This window comes from Perognathus longimembris, chromosome 1 (assembly GCF_023159225.1).
Source record: "Perognathus longimembris pacificus isolate PPM17 chromosome 1, ASM2315922v1, whole genome shotgun sequence".
Classification (NCBI taxonomy): Eukaryota; Metazoa; Chordata; class Mammalia; order Rodentia; family Heteromyidae; genus Perognathus; species Perognathus longimembris.
This window is the reverse complement of record NC_063161.1, coordinates 133,391,511-133,413,595: the sequence shown is the minus strand read 5'-3', so window position 1 is coordinate 133,413,595 and position 22,085 is coordinate 133,391,511. Positions and strand designations below refer to the sequence as shown.

Sequence of the window (22,085 nt, the reverse complement as noted above, 5' to 3'; positions counted from 1 at the left end):
GGCGCTCTTCCTCAGGTTGGTCCTGCTGGCTAGTCGAAGCCACCGTAGACAGCCACCCTCCTGCCAGCCTCTCCTGCACACCTGGCTGGACCAGGTAGGGCCCGGCAAGTGCAAGAGGAGTCGGCAATGAGCCCCAGCCAGGGGCTTACAGTCCAGGATTGCAGACGGCAAGGGGGACGGTGGCACACAACACAGGAAGGAGACCTGGCCCTGCTGTCGCCGGCGGGCTCCTCAGGCGAGTCCTATCCCTCTTCGTGTCCCCTCACTGCCCCTCACACGGGGGTGGGTGGGGGGTGGGAAGGTTTTCAGCCTCGCTGATCAGAACAAACGTCGTCACTCCAGCAACCCACGGAGGTTTCTGTGCCTAGGGAGGGGGGCAGAGACAAGCCAGATCCATCGCAGCCTCCCAGGGCTTCCGGCTCAGAAAAGCTATAGTTAGAGCTGCAGATCTTGGGCGGGGCGGGGGGGGGGGGGAAGGGAGGCAGGAAGGAGGGCTCAACGCAGCCTGGGCAGGGTGGGGTGAGAGCCCAGAGAAGGAGGTACCCACTGGGCAGGTTATGGGGGGTTGCTTTCTGTGGGGCAGGAGCATGAGGGCAACCATCACTTACCTCACCCACCCCACCTCTCTGAACCTTAGTTTCTCCCTCTGTGAAATGGGGATGGTGAGCACTCGCTCCATCTGACGGACAGGGTCATTGTAGGGATCAACACCATGAAGGCTATGGAAGCACTGATGAACTGCAGGGGCAGGCCCCTGTTCCCTGTTGGATACTGTCATTTCTGGGGCTCCTGGGGAGGAGGTGCAGTCGATGCTAGCCAGCCTCGGGGGACTAGGAGAACTTCCAGTCTGGCATCAGAAGGCCATAGGCAGATCTGCCAGGGAACCGAAGGTGTCACTAACCTCACACACCTCCGTCTGCCCTGAGGGATGGTGGAGCAGAGGAAATCACAGACCCATTGCACTGGGGCGGTGTTCTTAGGAACCTTCCAGGCCCACAGCACCGCTGTCCTGCGTGGATCTGGGCCCACACTGAGGGGGCTGCAGGGGCTCTGGGGGCTGAGCTCCACAGGTCACTTTGCTTGCGGCCCTGTCTGTACAGACGCTGTAAAAGCAAGTAGGAACAGAGTGTGCGTCTGCTGTGAGCCTGTTTGAGTTGGAATATGAGAAAAGAATATTTGTCTGCACATAAATACAGAAAAACGCTCAGACAGACAGGCATTACTTCAATCCGTAGGTGGTAGAACTGTGTTTCCTTGAATGCTTTCTGGGTTTTGAAACTTACGTACAATAGACGTTTGATTTCTCTGAGGACTGTGGCGATCTGTCTGTAATATAGGTTCTAGTCAGTATTAGGTAGCCGAATAACCAGGCTAGGCTGGCACTCCCAGGCCAGAGAAACTTCCAGAATATTTGGGAGCAGACCTAAAGGGTGGCTTGATGGAGGAGTCACCCTGGTGGAGAGGTCTCTGGGGAGTGGACCCAAGACTCTAGGGACAAGCCTGAGGGTTTAGGTGGCTGTAGACACGGTGGGCACTGTGACCACAGAAGGCCCTGCGGCATGTGTAGGAGCCAAGAGCCAGAGTGGAGGGGACTTGCTTGTCATAGTGGGGCCACATCTGGGCGGGACTTGAACACCTGGGACAGATCCTGGGTCGCCAGGCTAGGGAAAGGGCCTAAGCCATCAGAGTTCAGCTCCTGCCAGGAACTCGGGCTACTGCTAGACCCCCGGGTCCTACCTAGACTCTCGAGCCTTCCAGCCTCTTTGCAGACAGAGAAAGTCAAACAACTGAGCTCCGTGGAAGGCCGGGTGCTACCTATTATTTTATCATCTTTTAAGGGAAACACAAGCCTGGTGCCAGTGGCTCACGCCTGTAACCTTAGCTACTCAGGAGGCTGAGATCTGCGGACAGTGGTTCAGAGCCAGCCCCGGCAGGAGAGCCCACAAGCCTCCAAGAACAGACAAAAGTGGAGGAGCTGTGGCTCAAGTGGTCGAGCGCTAGCCTTGAGCTAAAAAGCTCAGGAATAGCACCCAGGCCCTGAGTTTAAGCCCCAGGAGCAGCGCCTCCACCCCCACCCCACCCCCCAAAAAAAAGAAAAGCAGCAGCAGCAGATTGCATCCCACTTTCAACAACCCTGTGTCTTGAAACCATGTGACGTGCTACTACCCTGCCTAGGGCAATGAAAGAAAAAGGAAGCTCTGATTTAAAAGGCCCAACTGTGCAGACAGTGGTGACATTTTCATCTTGAAGTCAGTTGTTGATCACGGTACGGCACAAACCCATGCACCCTCTCACGCAGCTCCTTACCCACCAGCGTGGCCCTCCTCTAGCGTCTCGTCTCAGAGCGGTGCCTGATGTTATTGCCAGTTTTCATCTGAATCCACTGGAGAAGAGGGTGGTTTCCCCTAGCTGTCTGGCCAGGAGTTGCTCGATCCTGAAAGTCGTGCCAGGAGGAAGCCGTGGCAAGACACTGGCCAACCGTGCTCACCAGCCATCCATACCACCATGGCAGATGGAGCGAAAGAGAGCCTCCTAGACCCTTACTAGCACTGCTTTATACAGGCGTGGCATTTCCAGGCATGATAGTGTTTCCCAATCAGTTCATCACTCTCCCCTCTCTCCACCTCTTGAGACAATTCCGTAGGTTTCCTTGTTCTATTTACATCTGTGCAAACAAACTCCATTAATGATGTTCATCCTCCCCACCTCCCCTCTTAGGCAAACCCCCTCCCTCTGGCCCCACCTGCACCAAAGCCTGTTTCTCTTTCCCCTCCCCCCCTTATTGATCAATAACTTTCATTCAGACTCTTTGTATTGTCTTCATATATGGTTGCAATATATTTGAAAATTATTCACCTTCTTTCTTCCTTTCCCTTTCCCACAGCTTCCTAAATAGTTTCAAAGTTAGGATCATGTTCTGTTGTTCTGTGTAGTTACATAGATTGCATTTATAAGTATGTGTATGTGTGTACATGTCCTTAAATAAGTATGACATTTAGGTCTAGTTGCCACTTACAAGCAACCACCAGAATGATAGTTGGCTTTTATTGAGCTTGACTTGGCTTGTTTTACCTCATGTTTGCTGGTTTCTCCCATTCCCCTGCATGATTTCGTTTTCCTTTATGGCTGTGTAATAATATTCCATGGTGTAGGTGCATAAACCATATCTTCTCTATCTGTTCTTGGTCACAAATGCTAGTTCCCTCATTGGGCTGTCGTGAACAGCACTGCGATAAACACAGGTATGCAGGCATCTTTCTGGTGTATTGATTCCTTCTCCCAGTTGTGGTATGGCAGAGTCATAGGGAGGTTCTGTTTTGTTTTGTGAGGAGCCTCCATACTGATTTCCATAGTAGTTGCATTCCGTTTACATGTTTACATCCAGACCGACAGGACAGACTGTGAATGAGGTTTCTTTCTCCAAGCATCCTCACCTGCCTTGTTATTGTTTTTGTTTGTTTTTGATGGGTGTCATTCTCACTGAGGTGAGACAAAATCTTAATGTGGCTTTGATTTGCATTTCTCTGTGGCTAAAAGTATCAAACATTTTGTCATGTATCTATTGGCCGTTTGTACTGTTCCTGAAGAGCTAGCTGTTCAGTTCATTTGCCCATGTTGGATCAATTGTTCTTTTTTTTTTTTTTTTTGGTCAGTTGTGGGGCTTGAACTCAGGACCTTTCCACTGTCCCTGAGTTCTTTTCACTCTACGCTAGCACTCTACCACTTTAAGTCATGGGGCCGGAGCCACTTCTGGTTTTCTGGTGGTTAATTGGAGATAAGAGCCTCGTGGACTTTCTTGCCTGGGATGGCTTTGAACCACAATCCTCAGCCTCCTGAATAGCTAAGATTGCAGGCGTGAACCAGTGGCCTTCGACATGCTCTTTAATTTTTGAGCTGTTTGTATATTCTGGATATTAACCCTTTATCTGTTCAATAACCAGAGAAGGTTTTCTCCCCTTCTGTGGGCTGTCTCTTGATTCTGGTAGTTGTTTCTTTCGCGGTGCAGAATCCCTTTAATTTGATGTAGTCCCATTTGTCAATTGTTGTTCTTATTTTCTGGGCAGTTGGAGTCCTATTTGAAACATAATTGCCTGTGCCTATAACTTCAAGAGTTTTACCGATGTCTTCTTGTAGTAGATTTATGATTTTAGGTGTTTCTTTGAGTTCTCTGATCCATTTTGGAGTTGATTTTTGTACAGGGTGAGAGATGAGCTTCAAGTTTAAGTGTTCTGAACCTGGATATCCAGTTTTCCCAGCACCATTTATGGAAGAGGCCGTCTTTCCCCGGTATGTTTCTGGCACCCTTAGTCCTCAACTGCAGCCTCATGGCTAGACCTTGTTGTCCTCTTTTTGTTTGTTTGTTTGTTTGTTTGGGGTTTTTTTCAGCTGAAGAAATAGGCCCAAAGAGGTTAAGTGACTTTCACAGGGTCACACAGCCAGGTAGAGATACAGCTGGGTTTGCCCTTGCAATCACTAGATTGCTGCTATTTTTCCTCAGCCAGCCCTAGACAGACACTGTAGAACAGGCAGATACTAGCTCAGAGAGGCTTTGCTGGTGCAGTCACTGAAGGCTCTTCCTGTGCTGTTCGCTCAGGGAGAGGCCTGGGAAGGCGGCAGACATACTGACAGGGAGGTGCGTTGAGGCGGGTTGGCTGGTCATTAACCTCATCCTTGCCGTTACCAGGACTAGCTTGGCCCATGCCCACCCTGGAGAAAGGTTACAGGTCACCCCCACCTCTGTGTGTGACCCTGGAGTCCACTCGCCAGTCACTTCCTGGAGTCTGGCTCATTCATTCTTTCATTCATTCGTTTGCGGAAACTCTTTTATTTCTTGATTTAATTTTCCAACAGGATCTTTGTTCTTGTATCGATTGCTTTCTGCATGTGAAATATAAACCCCATCATTCAAGGCAGAGCTGAGCAAAAGAGATCCTGGGCCCTACCTTTGCAGGCTCCAGGAAGAATGAGACACAGACAGTAATCACAGGGCCCCACAAACCTGGGACCAGTGCCTGAGGGGAGAGGGGAGGGAGGAGGAGAGTGTGCCTGGCCTGGGGCCAGGAGACCAGAAGGCTTCCCTGAGGAAGGAACTTGTGAGCTGAGCTCTGAAACCTGAGAATAGGCTGAGCAGGCCAGGGTGGGGATTGGGGGCAGGCTAGACCCGGAGGAACAGCCTGTGCAAAGGTCCTGTGGCAGGAGGAAATGGCCCTTGGAAGACTTAAAATTGTCACAAGTGTCTCCAGCTCAGATCCCAAAACCAAGTGAGGCTAAAGAGGCAGAGAGCCATGTGATGCTCAAACTTCGCCTACTCTGTTGTTTTTGTTTTGAGTTTGTGTCTTGCTGTGTAGCCCAGGGTGGCTTCAAACTCGAGATCCTCCTGTCTCAGCCTCCTGAGTGCTCAGTTTACAGCCCAAAACCACCGTGCTGGGCAAGATTTACATATCTTGAAAAGATCCGGGGCAGGCCAGATGGTCTAGCTGAGACCTAATGATCAGGCAAAAGGTTGTGGTCACAGTCATAGGAATGGAGGCAGGTGGAAGGTCTGAAGTGTTGGGAGGTAGGTTGGAGGATGGGAGGCTGGAATCAGCAAGGGGGCACATGGCCATACAATTCCCCCAGGGCCTTTTCTAGGCCTGGTTGGCCCCTGAACCACCAGCATCTCATTAGCACCTGGGGCGGGGCTTGGTCCTGCCACACTTCTGTACCCTACTTCCTCCAATGTTGGGAGGGATTGCCTGGAAGGATCTGAGGGCGATGGTGAGAGAGAGCTGGCCTCCCAAGAAGCAGGCATCCCCAGCATGCAGCTAGCGGTCACAGGGCCCGGATGCCATCCCAGAACTGGGTGCACAGTGGGGCCACGCCGTCACGTAGGGGGCTGTGTTATCCTGGGTCCCAGGGCCTTGCGCTGACTGATCTCTCAGGGATGTGAGTGAAGCGTTGTCCCCGCAGACAGGGAGCGAGAGGAGAGGCAGGTGGTAACCTGGCCAGCGTGCTCTTCATCCCTTTCTCCTGAACTTAGTGACTTGGGAAGTAGGAGGAGTGCTTTCTTTGTTTGGGACTTGTCTGGTGTTTGGGGGTTTTTTTTGTAGTACTAGGGTTCGGCTGGGGAGCCTCGAGTTTGCTAGGAAACTTCCCCCTACTTGAGCCATTCCTCCATTGCCAGTGCAGTGTGTACCTGGAGGTGCATGCCTGTAATCCCAACTACTTGGGAAGCAGACTCAAGACAACTTTGAAATCAAAGCCTGCCCAGAAAAAGTTAGACTGGCACGGGTGGCTCGTGCCTGTCGTCCTAGCTACTCAGGAAGCTGAGATTTGAGGATCATGGTTCAAAGCCAGCCCAGGCAGGAAAATCCACAAGTCTCTTATCTCCAATAAAATACTCAGAAAAAGCTGGAAGTAGCACTGTGTCTCAAGTGGTAAAGTGTTAGCCTTGAGGAGGGGTGGAGGAGGAGGAGTTTATCTCCAATAAACTGCCCAAAAGCTGAAAGTGGAGGTGTGGCTCAAGTGGTAGAGCATTAGCCTTGATATCAAAAGCTCGGGAGAGGGCTGGGGATATAGCCTAGTGGCAAGAGTGCCTGCCTCGGATACACGAGGCCCTAGGTTCGATTCCCCAGCACCACATATACAGAAAACGGCCAGAAGCGGCGCTGTGGCTCAAGTGGCAGAGTGCTAGCCTTGAGCGGGAAGAAGCCAGGGACAGTGCTCAGGCCCTGAGTCCAAGGCCCAGGACTGGCCAAAAAAAAAAAAAAAAGCTCGGGAGATTATTGTTTAAAGCCATCCCTAGCAAGAAAGTCCATAAGATTCTAATCTCCAGCTAACCATCAAAAAAGAACCAGAAGTGGAGCTGTAGCTCAAGTGGTAGAGTACTAGCCTTGAGCGAAAAAGATCAAGGATTGCGCCTAGGCTCTGAGTTTTAGCTCCAGAACCCCCTCTCTCTGCACGCGCATGTGCTCGCTCGCACACACACACACACACACACACACACACACAAAAATTAATTGAAGAGCCTAGCATGATGTTCCACATCTATAATCCCAGCCAGGCAGGAGGCAGAGATAGAAGGTTAGCTTTTTGAGCCAGCCCAGGCAAGTGCATGAGACCCTATCTGAAAAGCACACCAAAACAAAATGGCTGAGGCATGGCTCTAAGCACTGGAATACCTACCTAGCAAGCACTTGGGCCCTGAGTTTGAATCCCAATACTACCATAACCCCCCAAAAGAAGACTTCACCAAGAGTGTGGTCAGAAGAAGGGATGGCCAAGGGCAAGGGCAAGGTGTCATTTGGAGATGAGCTCTCCTTCACAGAGGTGAAACAAAGGCTCAGAGATGCTTTGGGTCTTGCTGAGGTCACACAGCTAGGAAGTGGGCCGAGACAAAAACATTTTCAGAACACTGTCTGGGAGTTGGGAGGCTTGGGATGGATTGGAGGCCCAATGGCCTGAGTTCAGTTCAGGAAGACTTCCTGGAAGGGGGCGGGGCGGGGCGGGAAGCATGGCAGAGGATAGATGACACCCAGAGGAGGGGACATGCTGGCCTGTGTGGGCTGCAATGAATCTGTCCTTGTGGTTGGTGTCCGGGGAGTGGTACAGTCCTGACCTGACAAGGAGGGAGGAGCCTTTTATTCACTTCCACTCTGACCTTTGGTGCTGGGATCAAACTTGGGGTCATACGAGGGTTATAAGAGGTCAGACCATGGGCTGGTTTTCTCACTAACTTAAATTCTCTATCGAGTTTACTGTCTGTTCGGGGGGCCCCCTGCTTGCCTCCCCACTGCCTTGGTCCTTCCTGCTTCCGCTTCCTCTCTTGCACACCCCACTCCTGGGCTATATCTTGCCTTGAATGCCTGACTGAGAAGCAGTGAAAAGTCTGGAGGGGGACCATGCCCTTTGAGGCGGGCGGGGGGGGGGGGGGGACTCAGCCCAGAAGAGGTCCCAGGAGGTGGGCAGGATGCTGAGTCTGGAGACAAGAATGGATCCCCCTCTCTTCCTCCCCCCCTCCAACCCAGCCCAGACCCCCTCAAGGCCCTGGGAGCCCTGGCTCCAAGGACTCCAAGGTCCAGCGTGCACTGCTGTGATTGGCAGGTAGAGAGACCCAATGTCTCAGGCCCCAGGAGCACTCAGATCTCCAAGCCTCCCATCCCATCCCCTTCTCACCCCCCCTCCCCCGCAAAGCAGGCCTGCCCAGGGTGTAAGAAAAGAGTGATTTCAATCCCAAGATGTCACAGGGTCTGACTGGTCCCATTTCACAGGTGAGCGAGCAGAGGCTGCGCAGAAGCAGAGTGGCACAGGGCAAAGCCAGCAGGCCAGTGAGAGGAGCAACAGAGGGGCCAGCCGCTGGCCAGGAACCTGGGGGCGGCCAGCCGGGCAAGGCATCTAGAACCAGAAGCTCGTCTTCTTCCAGGAGCCTGCCTCTGAGCAGCCCTTGACCTGGCACAAGCGAGTGAGGGGTAGACCCGGCCACGGGCTTCCCAACCTCTGCAGCCTGAGATCCGGGGTCTCTCCAGCGTCTACACCAGGGGCTTCCAGAGTGAGGTGCAAGATGCTCACTGGGCGCAGGCAGAACACCCCCTGCAACAAGAAGAAAGTGTTCAGCATCCCTCATCTCTTGCAGGTGTGGACAGCAACTCCCCCCGGGGAGGCAGAGGTCCCCCAGGAAGGAGGGGAGACACTGAGAGAAGGGGTGACAAAGGACCCTTTTAACTCTTTGGGTCTGCAGATCATCCCAATTCATTGACCTGGTTAATTAACCTAGGCAAAGGCAAACTAGTTCATCCAGGTTGTATTTACAGGTCATTGTTTAAGCTGTTAAATGCCAGTGACCAACCCTCAAAAAATGGGTAAATGGCTACTCCTGGGCCTTGAACTCGCTAGGCAAACGCTCTGCCGCTTTTTGCCCTTGTGTTTGAGTTTTGTTTGGGAGATGGGGTATGGATAATGTTTGGCCAGGTTGACCTCCACTTCTTGAGTCACTGAGATCACAGGAGGGTGCCACCCTGCCTCGCGTTAATCAATGCCTACTGAGAAACTGGGCTAATAATCTCCCTCATGCCGGCATGTCTGAACAAGGACGTGGAAGAATTAACACTGGGTTTCTAGCATGATCAGCCATGGGACAACACAGTGACAGGCTAATGGAGTTTGCAAAGAATCCAAGTCAGGTTTTATGTTTTATTTAAAATACAGTTTGAAGCTAGGAGCTCGTAATCATGCTTGTAATGCCTGTAATCCTGGCTACCTAGGAAGCTGAGATTGGAGAATCGTGGTTTGAAGCTAGCCCAAGCCAGAAAGTCAATGAGACTCTTATCTCCAATTAACTACAAAAAAAAAAAAAAAGCTGGAAGTGGAATGGAGCTGTGGCTCAAGTGGTAGAGTGCTAGACTTGTGGGGGGGGGAGGGGGGAAGCAACCTCAGAAGCAGCACCCTAACCCTGAATTCAAGCCCCAGGACCAGCACAAAAAGAGAAAAATTCAATAGCCAGTCTGAATAGTGATGACTTACCCATGTGCAGGTTGTGTCGTGAGGCTATTAATGACAGTAATCTGTATATAATATAAAAAAAGTGTGGGCTGGGGGTGAGTTGCTTTTTTTTTTCTCTTTGGCAGAGTGATCAGGGCTGGGCATAGTAGTATATGCCTGCTATCTCAGCTACTCAGGGGGTAAAGGTAGGAGGGTCTTACTCTAGGGCCAGCCTGGGCAAAAGAGCAAGACACTATCAGAAAAGCAAACAAAGAATCAAAAGGGCTGAGGTGTGGCTCAAGCGGGTGGTGCTGGCTTTGCTCTCACTACCCCCCCCCCAAATGTATGTATGTATGTATGTGTGTATGTGTATGTATGTGCATATGTGTGTATGTACATATGTATGTATGTGTGTATGTGTATGTATATATGCATAGGTGTATTGTATGTATATGTGTATGTATGTATGTGAACATTTATGTGTATATGTATGTGTATGCCTGTGTATATGTGTGTATGTATGCATGCATGTGTATGTGTATGTCTGTATGTATATGTATGCCTGTGTGTATGTATATCTGTATCTATGTGTGTATGCATGTGTGTATGCATGCATTCATGCATGTATGTATGTGTGTATGTATGTATGCATGTGTGTATGTGTGTGTACTCGTGAACAACAGAGAACATTTGAAGACCTCTGTTCTAAGCTCCTGGTTTCTTCCTCATGGCTGTCACCACCCTGACTGTGCTTGTGTTTCCTGGCGTGGCATGTGATACCTCCCTCATGCTACCTGTTGGGAGGGCAGAGAGCACCCCCCGCCCCCGCTGCCTCTGGGACGTGTTCAGTGCAGAGACAGACTCCAGCTGTGACCTTGGAAGATGTGGACTGAGGGACTGTGCTCCACCAGACCCTATGCAGCCGGGGGCCAGGGGTGCAGAAAAGATTTCAAGTCTGTCTTCCCTCTTGACCCTAGGCCCCCCATCTTTCCAGCCCATACCACTCCCTCTCTGGAGAAACAGTTGCACTTTCACAGGTTACAGCCTGGGAGGGCCCCCCGCTCACCATTATAAGGCCTTTCTTCCTTCTCAAGCTGTTTTGGAATTTGTCCTTCCACACACAAGCTTCTACCAGTACTCAGAGCAACACAGATAAGGAACAAAATATGTGGTACTGTGTCCAGACACAAGATGAAAGGCACTTTGTTCTGTGTCTTTAGTGGGGAAGACTCTCGGGCCTGATCCTGTTTCTGGTTCTACCTTGTGTGGGCCCGCATGCCTGGGCATACGTACTCAGTTTTTGTACCCCACTACCTCTCAGGGGCAGGGGCAGGACTGGAGTGTAGTCCAGAATCTAGACTAGGTGAAAGATGGGGCAGCCAGGAGCACCATGGAAAGGAGACTGAACTGAATCACACAAGAAACTCCCTGGCCTTAATCATTACCCACTAGGGTCCTGCACACAGGAGGGTTCTGGGGTCTCTGCCGTGCTGTTATGAGGCAGAGGTGGCAGAGGTGGCTAGTGGGGCTCTCGGGATGGAGATGGGGCAATGGGGGGAAACTAGAAGAGAGGAAGTGTGGCGGTTGAGCTCTTCCTTCCTCAGAAGGGGAATGGTGCATACCAGAACCCTCAGATCTTCTGATGGAATCGTGTGTGGGTTGGGTGCCCTCCTGGGGCTCTGTTTCTGGGCATCTTAGGGATGTTGGTGGCTCCTTGCCCAGATATAATATAGTGTTCTGATCATTTGGGAATTAGATTCAATCACAGAGCTTTAGATTCTGAATCAGCACAAAGGGGGTGGTGACACGGCCTTCTCAGTTTTCATCCACTTCCGGGCTCGGGTGCCTCCCTGCCCCAGATCTTTACAATGTTGGGTCATGCTGCTGCAAGGAGCCGTGTGGAACTTAAATTCCTTGTTTTCTCTTGGCGTGCTCAAGGCCTGTGTTTGGTTTTGCTAAATGCCCCTGTCAATCCCACTTCAGCTGGTGCCTGGCTCCCAGCGAGTACGCTGTAAAAGTGATCCTCTTATACTTCCTTTAAATTGGTTACACAAACAAGTGCAGAGCTTGAGTTGACCTTGTCCCAGGTGGGGTTCTAAATGCCTGAAGGACATACTGGCATCCTGCCCTACAGATGAGCACAGACCCAGCTCTGGCTGGTGCGTGGCAGGACGCCTGACTGTGTGACTAGCCTTGCAGCTGCCTCTCAGCCACGTGGGCAGGATCACAGTACGTTGTAGATGACCCAGGTCCCTCTCCCTCCCCTCTCCTTCGGACCTTCCCTTCAAGCTTCTGGGGATAGGGGGGCACAAGGGGATAGGATGCCCTTCCCATTTTAGAGATGAGGAAGAGCGAAGTTGATAGGGAGAACCACCCCTTGTGCCTGGGCCTAGGGAAGACACTTAGGGAAATGAGGAGGCTCCTCATCCCCCAGAGCCCCTGCACCCCATCAGAGAAGCACTGAGTAGCCAGGACTACAAGGGTGAGCCAAGCAGCCCGCCCTCTACCATTAAGGGACTGACCACCAGCTAGGCCAGGGGCAGATGGGAGCTGCTATCATCTCTGCCCAAGGGTTCAGGAAATCTGTGTGTGTAACAACTCTTGTCTTCTCTTTATTTAATTGGGGTGAGATATGCAGAACAGTTACCATCCCAGCCATCGGAGCTGAGTATGCCATTCTGTGGCAGGCACCACCGCGTGACAGTCTAGCACATTGCAACGCATCCATCACCGCCATGATTCTTCAACTGAACTCCTAGCACTGGTCTTGCTTACATGAGAAGAGTTCTGCCCCCGAGCTGTGCACACCTCTTGTTTCCAATGAATAAACTCATTGGAACCTTACGGCTATAGTTCACTTACAGATGGGAGTGCTGAGGACACAGAGAGGTTTCATATAGAGGCCAGACATGGAGGTTCAGAGATGGAGGGTCTCAGACTAAAGCCAACCCCAGGCAAAACCCTACCCCCAGAATAACTCAAGCAAAAGGGGGAGAGGGGAGGACTGGGGCATGGCTCAAGTAATAGAGCAATTGCCCTAGGAAGCAAAAAGGCCCTGAGTTCACTAGTACCTACACACACACACACACACACACACACACACACACACACACACGATGCTCTGATCTTTTCTGGTCTTCTTCAAGGCCCTCTGATTGCTGTTAAGTTCTCTATCTGCCCAGGACAGCTAGGTGTTGGGAGCTGGTGAAGGTGGATCTGGGTTCTTGTTGGATGCATGTCTCCAGCTCTACCTGAGCTCCCTGCTGTGAGATGGATAGACTGGGAGATAAATCATTGCATATGAGTTTCTGTTCCTGCCCTGCTCCAAGTCAGTTAAAGGGGCAGTGAGGCCCATGAGGAGATGGAGGATGGAACTCGTGCTTCTTGAGTGAATGGTGACCAGGAAGCCCTTTGTAAACCGTGAGCAGGACTAGCAAACAGCCATTCTCTGAGAGTAGCCAGGACCAGCTGCTTCCTGGGCACCTGGAAGTTGCCAGAAATTCTGGTTCTTGGGTTCTGTCTAGCCCCAGCCCTGTGGGTACATGAGGTGCTGTCACGTGGTCCAGCAGCCAGTCTTGGGGTAGGTAGAAAGTGCCTTTTCCTTTGGGACATTAATGTCTTTTCTGTACCCTTCCCACCCCTAAACCCTGACTGCCAGAATCCAGGAGCAGCAGTTTGTCTCCCAGCCCTTCCTGCCTGCAGGCAAGACCTGAGCACCAGATTAGAGCAGAGGCCTCTAGCCTCCTGCCAGCTGTTGCAGCCCCTATCTGGGGAATTGATTAAGGCTAAGCAGCAGCACTTATCTCCATGGTAATAAGCTAGTGAGGAGAAACAAAAGAATTTCCCATCATCCTCCTGTGTCAGAACTGAGTTTAGAGACAGGGTGTTTGGCTGCCCAGCATCAGCAAATGTGTGTGTGTGTGTGTGTGTGTGTGTGTGTGTGTGTGTGTGTGTGTCTGTGTCTGTGTCTGTGTCTGTCTGTCTGTCTGTCTGTCTTGGAGCTTGAACTCAGGGCTCTGGGTGCTGTCCCTGAGCTTTTTTGCTTAAGGCTAGCACATTACCACTTGAGCCGCAGCGCTACTTCTGTTTTTTGTTTGTTTGTTTTTATTTGTTGTTTTCTGTGATTAACTGAAGAGTCTCACAGATTGATCTGCCCAGGCTGGCTTTGAACCCTGATCCTCAGATCTCAGCCTCATGAGTAGCTAGAGTTACCAGTGTGAGATATGGGCACCTAGTGCTGTATGCATTCTAATCTGGGACCCCAACACAGGTCAGTCATCCTCTTCCTCCTGAGTCCATCCAAGGAGGTCCCTAGAGCCCTCTCCCCATGGTGTTATTTCTTCTAGGCTTGAGGAAAGAAAGTCTTTTTCCAGGCCAAACATGCTATCCTAATGACAGGGGCACTTTTGCACTGACTGTTACAGGCCTGGTCTCGAACTTCTATGCCTCTTGTTGAGGGCTAAGCCCTAGGCTGGCACTCTCGAGCCCTGGTGTATCCCTGTGCCTGGCTGGGCGCCTGCTTCCCGCCCTCCCACTGTGAGCCCTAGCACCCATACCAGGCTGGCTGTGGCAGGCACAGCACCTCCTCTCCGGGCTGCCTTTCCCTCTCTGTTGGTGGTAAACTTGCTGCTTCCTCCCCTTCTCATTCATCCAGAAGGCCAGCAGCCTGATCCTCACTCCTTTACCCTCATCTCCCGTCTGTGGTACCCAATATGGTGTCAGGCTCAGAGAGGGCATCTGCTCTGAGGATGACTGTGGCAACAAGTCCCTGAAACAGGTGGCAAGGGATGATTCTTTTGGAGGGGGCCATCTTTGGGGCCTCGTTGAAAATAGAACACAGGAACCTCCCTGGAATGTTCTTTCGGGACACTGAGCAAGCATGCTCTCTCTGTGGGCCTTGGGCCCCCACTGTCCAAAGACAGATCTGGAAGCTCTGTGCCAAGGACTGGACAGGGTGCAGAGGTGGAGTCCCGGATTTCAGCCTTGGGAGGTGTCTTGGAAAATCCCCAGTGACCCTTGTTGCTCGAAACTCCCAGATAAGAAACTTGTGGGGCAATAAACCTGAATGGAGTTTTGGTCAGGGGCCTGGTTTGGGGAGTGATCAGGAAGCTCTGTTCTGTTCTTCAGAAGGTCCAGGCAGGCTGGACACCAGCCCTCCAAGGACTGGGGCAGCTGGTATGTGGACTCCTCCCCTGGCTCTGACAGAGGGGGGATGAGATTTGCTAAGACCCCAGGGCAAATCAGTGCGGGAGCTGTCAACCTGCCCAGAGCTCCTGGTGAAAGAGGGCCAACCACAACCCTCTGGGTGCCCAAGCCTGGGCACTGCAGCAAAGGGGGTGATTTGGGGTTACTAGGCCTACAGGGGGAGGGGAGGAAGTGAGGAAGTACACCTCCATCCTTTGGTGCACAAAATAATTTGCATACAGTATAATTTGCATATGGTATACTTTGCATACAGTATCCCCTTTAGTCCTCAAGTCCCAGCACCATAGCACAAGATGCCTTTAAGATGCACCTGCTGAGTGCAAAGGCAAAGGAGGTGCAGGACTTGAACTTGGGGTGCTTCTCTCCTTGTTGTGGGCTATCTCCTTGTCTATGAGGCTGGGGGCTCACAGCACGGGGAGGCCCCTGGGAGGGCTGGCTCTTGGAGCCAGCCCAGGAGGAGGGGGAGAGGAAGGGTACTCCATGAGCTTAACCAAGGGCCAACCAAGAATTCTCCCCCTCCCCCACAAGCAGAGTGAGGGAGCCAGGATGGGGCATCTAGGGAGGTCCATGCTGAAGAAAGCCCCAGCCAGCCTGGCTCAGACAGCAGGTGTGTGGGGAAGGGGACATGAAGGAGGGGGTCCTGTGTGCTCCACACTGAGGGGATCTGGGCACGGCTTAAGGCCTAAGGGAAATGGGGTGGGGTGAGGTCTGGGGGTGGTGGGGAAGCACAGAGCCCCCCCCCCAAGAGAATGAGCCTCACAAGACCAGAGGAAGGCATTGAAATAATGAGGACAATGACGGGGAGACCTGAGAGCTGCCCTCTGGGTATGTCCCCCACCCACCCCAAGGACCTGGGTCTGGACAGTGTCAGATGTGGGCGAAGCACTTACGCAGGCCCTAATCTCATCAGGAAAAAGATCTTTTCTTGGCAACTGCCCACAGCAATCTGTGTTTCCTGTGGGCCTGTCAGGAGGCGTCTGTTCTGGACCAGAAGGATGGAGGAGGGGAGGCTGGGCAGAGGGGCCCTGGCAGAGTGAGCTGGGGGTGGCATGGGGTTGCTTTGCTGTCCGCAGGATGCCTCTGCCTGTTTACCCCAGCTCAGAGTGCTTGCCTGAGCTGTGGCTGATGGAGAGCCCAGAGGGCTTCCTCTGGCTGCCTCCCCACCCCCCTCCTCCGAATCTTGCTCAGCCAGGACTGCTGGTCAGCTTTCTCTCTGCATTGTTGGTGTGCTCTAAGGGTCTTCAGGACTTCGTGAGCCACTTAGCCCCACAGTGGCTACTTGGAACTTTGCTCTTTCAATACTGAGGATTGAACCCAGGGCCTTGTGCATGCCAGGCTGCAGCCCTAACACCGAGCCTGATTTTTTTTTGTTTGTTTCTTTTTTTTTGTGACAGTACTGGGACTTAAACTCAGGGCCTGGGTGTTGTCCCTTAGCTATTTCACTCAAGGCAATTGCTCTACCACTTAAGCTACCACTCTACTTCCATACCCAGCCTAGTTTTAAACTTTCTTCCCCCCCCCCCCCCCCCCAGTCATGGGGCTTGAACTCAGGGCCTGGGCACTGCTCCTAAGCTTCTTTTGCTCAAGGCTAGTACTCTGCCACTTGAACTACAGTACCACTTCTGGGCTTTTTCTGTTAATGTGGTACTAAGAAATCAAGCCCGGGGCTTCATGCATGCTAGATAAGCACTCTACCTCTGAGTCACCTTCCCAGCCCCTAGTTTTTTGGGGTTTTTTGTTTGTTTGTTTTTTTGGCCAGTCCTGGGCCTTGGACTCAGGGCCTGAGCACTGTCCCCTGGCTTCTTCCCGCTCAAGGTTAGCACTCTGCCACTTGAGCCACAGCACCGCTTCTGGCCGTTTTCTGTATATGTGGTGCTGGGGAATCGAACCTAGGGCCTCGTGTATCCGAGGCAGGCACTCTTGCCACTAGGCTATATCCCCAGCCCCTAGTTTTGAACTTCCTAATATGAGGCTTTTGTTGTTGCTAGCCTAGACTCCCCTAGTTTGAGTCCCTCAGAATACACTTGGATATTCTCAATCAGAGCTGACTGTTGTGTAAAACATTGGGAGCCCCTGAGGTCTCACCAGTGAAAATTCATTGACCACTAAGTATGCACTGGGTCACATCTATACACACACACACACACACACACATACACACACTGTGCAAGGTGTGTGGACTACCAGATTCTCATTTCAGTTTCATCATCAGCTGTGTGACTTGGGTCAGGTTACTTACCCTCTGTGTAAAAGTCATATTTCATAAGGATTGATGATGTGCATGGATGTTCTTAACAGGCAAAGTAGTACACTGTCGCTGTTGATTATACTTTGGTGTGATACCTATGTTACTGGAGAAAGCTAAGCATGAGAGATGGCATGCTGGGCTTTATGTTCATTTACTTTTGATTTGTTTTTGTTGTTTTGTGGTACTAGGGATTATAGGCAGGGCTTCACACTTGATAGGCGAGCTGTCTACCACTTGAACCACACCACCAGCCCTTTGCTTTTAGTTTTGTTTCTCAGATAGGTACTCAGTATTTTGCCTAGGCTGGCTGGGATTAAAGGAGCTCTTCTTGCCTCTGCTTCCTGGGTAGCTGGGTTAGCTGGAAAATCCCTGAGGATTTGTCTACCCAGGCTGGGTTTGAACTTGATCCTCAGATCTCAACACTCTAAACAGCTAGGACTATAGGCATGAGACACTGGCACCCAGCAATTCTTCTTTTTTAAACACAATATAGTATTTATTTGGTATCTGGGTATATGTGTACACAATACATTTGTATTCTTTTAAGGCTTATTTTTTAAATTTACAGTGCTACTAGGGTTTGAACCCAGGACCTCACATTTTCTTAGGCAGATGAACTACCACTTGAGCCATATCCCAAACCTCCTACCTTGAATTCTTCAGGATGCATATTCCAAGATGAAATTACTGGTATTTCTCATTTAATTTCTTATCTTTTTTTTTTTTTTTTTGCCAGTCCTGGGCCTTGAACTCAGGGCCTGAGCACTGTCCCTGGCTTCCTTTTGCTCAAGGCTAGCACTCTGCCACTTGAGCCACAGCGCCACTTCTGGCCGTTTTCTATATATGTGGTGCTGGGGGATCGAACCCAGGCAAGTTCTCTTGCCACTAGGCCATATTCCCAGCCAGTTCTCGTTTAGTTTCTGAAAAATCATCATACTGTTTTCCTCAGTGGGTTGTACAGATTCCCAACAGTTCTCCATTTCTTCAGCAGCACTTGTGATTTTTCTGGGTTTTTATTTTTGTGTTTTTCGTAGCCATCCATGAGGTTGAAGCTCAGTGGTAGAGCACTTGCCTAGCATGGGCAAGGCTCTTGGGTTCAATCTCCAGCCCATCCTAGTAGATGTGAGGTGGCATTTGCCCCTGTTGGGCTTTTTAATGTGTTAACCTAGACTCTCCGAATTTGAGGCTTACAGCATATTGCTGTCACATAATCTGATCTGACTGTGTGTGGTTTTTATTTGTGTTTCCCTAATGATAGTGCTGTTGAATGTATTTTTATATGCTCTGTGGCCATTAGATTATCTTAGAGAAATGTCTCAAGTCTTTTTCCTTTTCTTTTTTTTTTTTTTTTGTACTATTAGGATTTGAAGTCAGGGCCTATGCTTGCTATGCAGACACTGTACTCCTTGAGCCATGCCCCCAGACCTTTTTTCCTTACCTACTTTTCCAGTAGGGTTTCTTTTTTGCCCCTGGACTAGACTGGACCCTCCCCTCCTCCTATTTCCCCCTCCTGTGTAGTTAGGATAACTGGTCTATACCACCACATCTGGGTATTGGTTGGAATGTTGACTTACCAACTTTTCACCTGGGCTGACCTCAAACTATGATACTCTTGCTCTCAGCCTTCTGAGTAGCTAAGGTTAGGTGTGTGAGTAGCTAGAATTGCAGATGTATGAATAGGTAAGATTGCAGGTATGAGCCACCATGCCTGGCTGGCTCTTTTACTTTGCTGTTGGGTTTTGAGAGTTCTATATGTATTCTGTATATCCATCTCTGAATAGATACATGGTTTCCCCCTCCTTCCACTGGTTGCCTTTTTTCCCCTAGAGTTCACTTGATTAATATAATTTTATATGATCAGAGGCACTATGCCTTTGTGTTCCTCCCTTAGGAGTATCCTCCTCTGTCAGGTTGCAGTTTTACTGTGTTAAAAAGTATCCCTGAGAAACAAAAGTTTTGATTTTCATGAAGTCCAACTTATCCATTTTGTGTGTGTGTTGCTCTTAGGGTCATAGCAAAGAAATTATTGCTAAATCCGGTGTCATCAAGCTTTTTGCCCTGTGTTTTACGTTTTTAGTGTTAGCTCTTTGGTCTGTTTTGAGTTAACCTCGGAAGTAGATAATGAGCCAGGTGCTGGTGGCTCCCACCTGTGTGGAGGCTGAAAACTGAAGATCAAGGTTCAAAGCCAGCCCAGGCAGGCAAGTCCCAGTGACTTTTATCACCAGTTAACCATTATGAAAGCCAGAAGTGCAAAGATTGTTCAAGTGGTACAGAACTAGCTCTAAGCGAAAAGCCAAGTAAGCAAGATTGTGAGGCCCTGAATTCAAGTCCTAATACCAACACACCACACACACACACACACACACACACACACACACACACACACACACACAGAGTAATATAAGGCAGAGGGTTTCCTGTAGTCTAGAGTTTGCTGATCACATCCTTAAGGAGGGCTTCTCCATGCCCTGTGCATAGTAACAACCAAAGGCTTGGCCACGGTGGGTTCCATTTCTTGGCCATGCAGCTTCATAGGGACTTTGGCTTCGGCTTCATAGCTTTGTATTGGGCAATTGCACGGTGCTGAGACTGGTCAGTGGGTTCCAGTGTTGCCAGCAAACCTGTCCATTATGCCTGGCGTCTCAGTCCTGACACCCAGCCACGTGGAAGGAAGGCAGGTTAAAACACAGCCGGGCACGCTGGCCCACCCTAGGGCAGCCCATTCAGGGATGTGAGGCGGGGCTTGAGAATGTGCAGTTCCGAAATGATGCCCTTAGGGACTCCATTGTGAGAGCACTGTGTCTCATCCACTGGAAGTTTCTGCCAGACTTTCACTAGATGAGATGCTTGTGAGGAGCCGCTGTGGCCTGGACCCCACACCCCAAGATGGGAAGGATTGATTGTTTGTGTATCTGTTTTTAGAGGCAAAGGTCTCCTGTTTAGTACAGGCTGGCTTTGGGTTTTGGTTTGGTTTTTGTTGGTGGTGGTGGTCTTGGGGATTGAACTCAGGGCCTGAGTACTGTTCCTGAGCTTTTTTGCTCAAGATTAGTGCTCTACCACTTGAGCTGCCGCTTCACTTCTAGCTTTGGGGTGTACAATTAGATATAATAGTGTTGTAGACTTTCCTGCTCCAGTTTATTTTGAACCACGATCATCAGATCTCAGCCTCCTGAGTAGCTAGGATGACAGGCATAGGACACTGGCACCCAGCCCAGGCTATCTTTGAACTTAGGATCCTTCTGCCTCAACTCCAAAGTGCTAGGATTACAGGCATTTACCACCATGCCAAGCAGAATATTCCTTTTCTTTTTACTTATAGTATTGGAGCTTGAACTCAGGGCCTGGGTGCTGTCTCTTAGCTTTTTCAGCTCAAGGCCGGTGCTCTATCACTTGAGTCACACTTCTACTTTTGGCTCTTTATAGGATAGTTGGAGATAAGAGTCTCACAGACTTTCCTGCCCTGGTCTGGCTTTGAACTTTGATCCTCAGATCTCATCCTAGTAGCTAGGATTTTAGGTGTGAGTCTGTAGTGTTCCAACACCTGGCTAGAATATTCTTTGCTCTTGCTAACTGTAATCTTTTCATTTTTTGAAGTGGCTGGGTGTACTGTGGTTCTTCCCCTGCAGTGACCGAAGTGGGGTACTTACCATCACCCCATGATACACTGACAGGGGAAGCCTCTGCCTACAGGTCAAACGTTAAGAGGGATATAGGGTACCCCTCACGTATTAGATGTGGAACCACACTTACATAAGGACTGTACTAGCTGGCAGTGTCAAACCAGGTCATTACATTCTTATCCTAACCACCTACAGAGATGGTGAAAGATTTGTGTCACACCCACCTGGGTGGTTTCACCCACCCCGTAGCTAACCCTTGTCCTAAGATGATACTAGGGTGAGGAAGAAAGGCTCTGGCAAACATTCCCTCTCCTCTCTTATGTACACGCTCGCATGCACAAGCACACACACACACACACACATAGTGCCCCACCGACTCAGCCTGACATCTACCTGCACTACCAGGACCCATCCCACGTCTCCCAAGTCTCTTCTCTACAGCTGTGTCTTCCTACCATCCAGTGAGGAGTGTGATCCCACTTACCTCGGTTGTCCGGAGTGAGGCCCTGACCCTTGTACTGCCAGGCCTGAAGGAATGAGCACAGAGCCTCGTGAAACTCATGACTCAATCCACAGCCCGAGGAGCCTAGCCTCGGGGCATCAGGCCTGCCGTGCACACTGGGGGTGGGATGGTGGCACGATGGATGGGAACAGGGCCACCCCTGGCCTGTGCCCCACGGTGGAGGCTTGGCTGCGGCTTGGCTGTGGGCCCAGCCGGTCCCCGGGCGGTGCAGTCCTCAACCCAGGCTTGCTGCTGCTTGCAGGGAAAGCGGAACTCCCTTTCTGTGATTGCTGAGTCATTCGAGAGCCAGGCCCTGTCCTGAGTGCACACCCTCCAGGGTCCTCCCTCCCCCCCGACCCCGGAGTCACACAGCGCATGCACCCTCTGCACAGCCGACCTGTGCCTTCGAGCTGCTCCTGCACGCCCGCCCGCCCACTCCTGCCCTGTGCACACGGGCTGCTGGGTGCCACCCACTCGCACTTCTGCAGCTTTCCTTTGGGGCATCGGGTCTGGTTAGGGCTAGGCTGAGGCCAAAGGGCAAGATGCTTCCGGCTCCTTCACCAACCCCTGGTGTCATCCCCCAAAGCTAGAAGGGGACACATAGCTTCATGACGGGGTCTAAGACACTGTCTGTGTGTGTGTGTGCATGCGCGTGCACAAGCGTGCAAGTATTAGGGCTTGAACTCAGGGTCGGAGCACTGCCCCCTGAGCTTTTTCTTGTTCAAGACTAGCACTCCGGGGCTGGGGATATGGCCTAGTGGCAAGAGTGCCTGCCTCGGATACACGAGGCCCTAGGTTCGATTCCCCAGCACCACATATACAGAAAACGGCCAGAAGCGGCGCTGTGGCTCAAGTGGCGGAGTGCTAGCCTTGAGCGGGAAGAAGCCAGGGACAGTGCTCAGGCCCTGAGTCCAAGGCTCAGGACTGGCAAAAAAAAAAAAAAAAAAAAAAAAGACTAGCACTCTATCACTTAGGCCATAGCTGTGCTTTCAGATTTTTTTTAAAAAGTAATTGTATTTTTTTATGTGGTACTAAGGAATCGAACCCAGGGCCT

General features: G+C 51.0%; 1 protein-coding gene across 1 annotated transcript in view; it reads left to right on the top strand.

Moving 5' to 3' along the window:
- The window catches only part of Coro2a (coronin 2A), a 51,046-nt gene that overhangs the window by 5,585 nt on the left and 23,376 nt on the right, over window positions 1–22,085 (top strand). The window lies entirely within an intron of this gene.